This window comes from Pteropus alecto, unplaced genomic scaffold, assembly GCF_000325575.1.
Source record: "Pteropus alecto unplaced genomic scaffold, ASM32557v1 scaffold78, whole genome shotgun sequence".
Taxonomy (NCBI): Eukaryota; Metazoa; Chordata; class Mammalia; order Chiroptera; family Pteropodidae; genus Pteropus; species Pteropus alecto.
The window spans coordinates 15542897-15549262 of record NW_006443124.1 but is presented as its reverse complement, the minus strand read 5'-3'; the positions used below and the strand labels follow the sequence as shown (position 1 = coordinate 15549262).

The window sequence follows — 6366 nt, the reverse complement described above, 5'->3', positions numbered from 1 at the left end:
TGCTCCCTTCCACAGGCCAGTGGCAGGTGATTGGACCAGACAAGCCCGTCCAGGTCGTGGTGGGGGAGGACGCAGTGTTCTCCTGCTTCCTCTCTCCTAAGACAAGTGCAGAGGCCATGGAGGTACGGTTCTTCAGAGATCAATTCTATGCTGTGATGCACCTCTACAGAGAAGGGAAAGACCAGCACGATGTGCAGATGCCAGCCTATCGAGGGAGAACTGAGTTGGTGACGGACTTCATAGCGGAGGGGCATGTCTCCCTGAGGCTGGAGAAGGTCACTCTCTCAGACACTGGTCTCTATGGATGCTGGTTCAGCTCTCAGACTAATGACCAGGAGGCCATCTGGGAGCTGCAGGTTTCAGGTCAGTTGCTTATTTCAGAGAACACATAACTTAGTTGTCACATAGAACCATCTAGAACTCTGAACTAGTTGTTTAATAAGGGGTTTAAAACTATGTTAGGTCATTAAATGTTAGGTGATTAAATTCTACACTATTCATTTATTTAGTCTGCCTTGTGTGCATAATTCTGTCATTTTTTTTATGTGAAGATTTATGGAACCACCACGACACCAACATCAAGATATAGCTTCATCCCGTCATCACAAAGGTGTCCCTCTGCTACCACCTTATAGTCACACTAATCCTCCTTACCCACCAACCTCTCCAGCCCCTGGCAACCATTAAACTTTTCCCCATTTCCATAATTTTTTCATTTCTAGAATGCTACATAAATACAATTATACAATATATGACCTTTAAAATTGGCTTTTCCACTCAACATCATGCCTTTGAGTTGCCTGTATCAATAGTTTGTTCTCTTTTATTGCCGAGCAGTATTCCATGGGATGGATGTACCAAGATTGTTTAGCCATTCACCTATAGAAGGATTGTTTAGATTGTTTCCAGTTTTTGCTTTTACAAATAAGGCTTCCATGAACATTTATGTACAGGTCTTTGTATAGACATAGTTCCATTTCTCTAGGAGCGATGCTCAGGATTGCAATTGCTGGGTTGAACGGTAAGAGTACGTTGAGGGTATTTTTTTAACCTTTATTTTTTTGAGTAGTTTTTAGTTTGCAAAAAAAAAAAAAAAGCCCTATTTATGCCTCCCTGCTAAACCTCTGGTAACCACTGATCTTTTTACCATCTCTATAGTTTTGCCTTTTCCACCATCATCATATACTTATCATACGGTATAAAGCCTTTTCATATTGGTTTCTTTTACTTCCCAATACACACTTTTAAAATTAATTTTATTAAACTTATTGGAGTGACATTGCTTAATGAGATTATATATTTCAAGTGTACAGTTCTAAAATACATCATTTGTACATCGCATTGTGTGATCAACACCCAAAATCTCCTTTTGTCACCACATATTTGACCCCCTTTCCCTCTTCTACCTCCTTCATCCCACTTCTCTGGTAACCACTATACCGTTGTCTGTGTCTATGAAGGTTTTTGTTTGTTTGTTTTTTCTTGTTTTTTTTTTTGTTGTTGTTGTTAGTTTGTTGCTGTCTGTTTTATATCCATCTGAATTGTTTTTTTCTATTTCTGTGAAATCATATGGTTCTTGTCTTTTTCCATCTGAATTGTTTCACTTAGCATGATATTCTCAAGATCCATCCATACTGTTGCACATGGCAGTATTTTATCTTTTCTTGTGGCTAAATAGTATTCCATTGTATATATGTACCATATCTTTATCTAGTCATCCATCAAAGGTCACTTACATTGTTTCCATGTGTTAGACATTGTGAATGATGCTGCAATAAACATGGGAGTGTGGATATCTCTCAGATAGCCTGTTTTCATTTCCTTTGGGTATATAACCAAAAGTAGAAATGCTGGGCCATATGGTAGTTTTATTTTTTAACTTTTTGAGGAAACTCCATACTGTTTGCCATAGTGGATGAACCAGTTTCCATACCCATCAGTCTACAAGGGTTCTCTTTTCTTCGTATCTTCACTAACACTTGTTATCTCATCTTCTTGATGATAGATGTGACAGCTCATTGTGGTTTTGACTTGCATTTCCCTGATAATTAGTGGTGTTGAGCATTTTTTCATGTACTTCTTGGTCATTTGAATATCCTCTTTGGAAAAAAATGTCCTTTCAGTTTTTCTGCCCACTTTTTAAATCCGATTAAATTATACATATATTTTTGTTATTGAGTTGTGAGTTCTTTAAATATTTTGGATATTAATCTCTTATCTGATATATGGTTTGAAAATATTTTCTCCCATGAAAAGGTAGGTTGCCTTTTCATTTTGTTGATAGTTTATTTTGCTGTGCATAAAATTTTTAGTTTAATGTAGTCCCACTTATTGATTTTTGCTTTAGTTGTTTGTGCTTTTGGTGTTGATCCAAAAATCATTGCAAAGAAACTTCTCTCTGTTTTCTTCTAGGAATTTTACTCTATCAGGTGTTACACTTAAGTCTTTAATCCATTTTCAGTGATAAGATAGGGGTCCTGTTTCACTTTTCAGTGTGTAGTTATACCATTTTCCGAACATTGTTTGTTGAGGAAATTATCCTTTCCCAATTGATAGTTTTTAGTTCTCTTGTCAAATATTAGTTGACTGCATATGTAGGGGTTTGTTTCTGGGCGTTTGATTCTTTTCCGTTGGTCTATGTGTCTATTTTTATGCAAGTACTATACTATTTCAATTACTATAGCTTTGTCATATAGTTTGAAATCAGGAAGTGTGGTTCCTCTGGCTTTGTTCTTCTTATTCAGGATTGCTTTGGCTATTCAGGTTCTTTTTGGTTGCACATGCATTTTAGTTGTTTTTTTTTTCTTTCTATTTCTGTGAAAAATATCATTGTAATTTTGATAGGGGTTGCATAGAATCTATAGATGGCTTTGGGTAGTATGGACATTTTAACGATATTAATTCTACCATAAATACAGAATACCTTTCCATTTGTTTTTGTCTTCAATTTCTTTCATCAAAATCTTGTAGTTTTCACTGTGTAGGTCTTTTGCTTCTTTGGTTAAATTTATTCCTAAATATTTTATTGTTTTTGATGCTGTTATTAATGGGATAGTTTTATTTCTTTTTCAGATATTTAGCTGTTAGTGTATAGAAACATAACTGATCTCTCTATGTTGCATTTATGTCATGCAACTTTACTGCATTTCTTGTGTAAAAATTAAGGCAGAAACCTCATTTAAAATGGAGTCAGAAGGCTAGAAGAGAGAACTTACATGTATGTGTCACTCAACATACATGACTGACCTCAACAGGAAGAGATGGACTTTGTACCTCTGACAGGAAATGTAACTACTTTACTACCTCACTAGGAGGAAGAAAAAATTCCTCTTTGCCCAGTAAAAGCTCAGCCAATGGGAGACTGCTGTAAGTCAGCCAATGAAAAGTCACTATACTTCGAACTTTCCGTTTCCTCCAATGGACTTTTCATTTACAACTGCTCTTCTCTAGTCCATTAAAAAGCATTCCTACCCTTTGCTTCTCTGGAATTGTGTTTGATTTGCCATTAGGCCTCATGTTCTGAATTGCAATTCTTTGCTGTCCCCAAATAAACCCATTTTGCTGAAGAGACATCTGACTGTTTTTTAAAGGGCAATAGTTGATCACTTCTAACAGGTTATTTTTGTCTAGTCTTTAGGATTTTCTATATATAAAATCATATCATCTGTACATAACAATTTTACCTCTTCTATTTCAATTTGGATATCTTTTATTACTTTGTCTTGCCTAATTGCTCTACCTAGAACTTACAGTACAGTAAGTCCTCACTTAACGTTATTGATAGGTTCTTGGATACTATAATTTTAAATGAAACGACATATAACAAAACCAATTTTACCATAGGCTAATTGATATAAACAAGAGTTAAGTTCCTATGGCATATTTCTGGTCACAAAAACATCACTAAACTTCTAAATAAAGACCCAAAACACTTCTAATGTCGAATTTTAAAATAAATGTGAGCTATACATACATTTAAAAAAGATTAGTATAAACAAGTAAGGTAATTATTTTCAAACCTGCTCAATCCAGTTCAGGGTCAGGAGTGTCTGGAGTTTCTCTCGGTATCTCTAGGTATAAGGTGGGAACCAATTCTGGACAGGAAGCCATTCCATCACAGGGTGCACTCACACACACACCCACAGTCACTCATACTGGGACAATTTAGACATGCCAGTTAACCTAATGTGTGCATCTTTGGGATGTGAAAGGAAACTGGAATACCCATAGAAAACCTATGCATACATGGGGAGAATGTGCAAACTTTGCACAGACAGTGGCCCCAGCTGGGAATCATCTTTTTTTCTCATCAACGTTATAACCAAATGACATTATTCAAGGATCTGCTGTGCTGTATTGAATAAGATGATGAGAGTGGGTGCCCTTGTCTTATTACTGATCTGAGAGGAATTTTTAAAAATTTTTTACAATCAGGTATAATGTTAGCTGTGTGTTTGTCATATATGGACTTTATTATGTTGAGATATGTTCTTTCTATACCCAATTTATTGAGGTTTTATCTTTTTTTCCTTGTAAATGTCTTTATTTTTTAATTAAGTTTATTGGGATAACATTGGCTAATACAATTATATAATTTTCAGTGTACATTATCATTTCACATCTGTATATTCTATTGTGTGTTTACCACCCAATGTCCAGTTTCCTTCAGCTACCATATATTTGATCCCCTTTACCCACTTCACCCTTCTCCTAAACCCTATATTTGACCCCCTTTATCCCATACAGCTCCCCCTCCTCCCCAACCCCACTAGTAACCACTATGAGGTTTTTATCTTAAAGGGTCATTGTATTTTGTCAAATGCTTTTTCTGCATCTATTAAAATGATAATGTGATTTTTATCCTCCATTCTATTAAGAAATGTATCGCATTTATTGTTTTGTGTAGGTCGAACCATTCTTGCATTCCAGGGGTAAATCCCACTTGGACATGATGTGTGATCTTTTTAATGTGCTGTTGAATTCAGTTTGATTTTTTCTATTTTTTTCTGATCTCTATTTTACTTATTTCTATTCTGATCTTTGTTATTTTCTTCCTTCTGCTAACGTTAAGCCCAGTTCGCTTTCCTTGAGGTGTAATGTTAGGTTGTTTATTTTTAATCATTCTGTTTTCTTACTATATGCATTTATCACACTATAAGCTTCCCTTCAGAACTGCTTTTGCAGCATTTCACATGTTTTAATATGTAGTGCTTCCATTTTCATTTATTTAATTTTTTTTTACTTCTCTTTTGGTTTCTTCTTTAACCCATTGGTTGTTCAGGAGTGTGTTGTTGAATTTCAACATATTTGTAGATTTTCTAGCTTTCCTCAGTTGTTGACTTCTAGTTTCATTACCATTGTAGGTAGAATAGGTAGTCGGTATGATTTCAATCTTCTTAAATTTGTGAAGACTTGTTTTACTGCCTATTATAGTATGTATAATAGGTACTGCCTATTATAGTATGTATAATATGCAGAATATTCCCTTTGTGCTTGAGAATAGATATTCTGCTGATGTGGGATAGAAAGTTCTCTAAATGTTTGTTAGTTTCATTGGATCTTATGTCAGATTCAAATTCAATATTTCCTTCTAGATTTTCTGTCTTAACGATCTAGCCATTGCATAAAAGGGCATATTGGAGGCCTCCACTATTACTGTTATCTATTTCACACTTCAGATCTGATAGTATTTGCTTAATATATTTAGGTGTTTTAATGGTAGGTGTGTATATTTATGATTGTTATACGTTCTTAATGAATGACTCTTTTATCATCATATAATGATCTTCTAAGTCTCTTGTTACTGTTTTTGGCTTAAAGTCTGTTTTGTCTGATATAAATGTAACTATTCCTGCTCTCTTTTGGTCTCCACTTGCATGAAATATCTTTATCTATTCCTTTAGTTTGCATCTATGTGTGATCTTAAAGCAGAAATGAATCTTTTGTAGGTAGCACGTAGTTGGGTCTTGTTTTTCTTATCCATCCAGCTATTCTGTGCCTTTTGACTGATGAATTCAATCTAGTTATATGTAGAGTAATTATTGATATGTAAGGACTTACTAGTATCATCTTATTATTTCTTTTTGGCTGTTTCTGTTTTATAGTTTCATTGTTCTTTTTCCCCTTTCTTGCTGCTTACCTTAATGAATTGGAGATTTTCCATGCCAATGTGCTCTGATTCCCTCCTTTTTACCTTTTGTAAACCTTCTAGGTTTTTGCTTTGTGGTTATATGAGACTTACATAGAACGTCTAATGGATAAAACAGTCCATTTTAACCTGATAGCAATTTAATTTCAAACACTTGCAAAATTCCACCTTTTTACCACCTTTTTCCTTTGTATTTTTTCCCACCTTTTCCCTTTGTA

The 6366-nt window shown here is 34.8% G+C and overlaps 1 pseudogene; it reads left to right on the top strand.

The window, feature by feature from the left end:
- LOC102881236 overlaps positions 1 to 6366 on the top strand; it is a 22653-nt pseudogene that overhangs the window by 2388 nt on the left and 13899 nt on the right.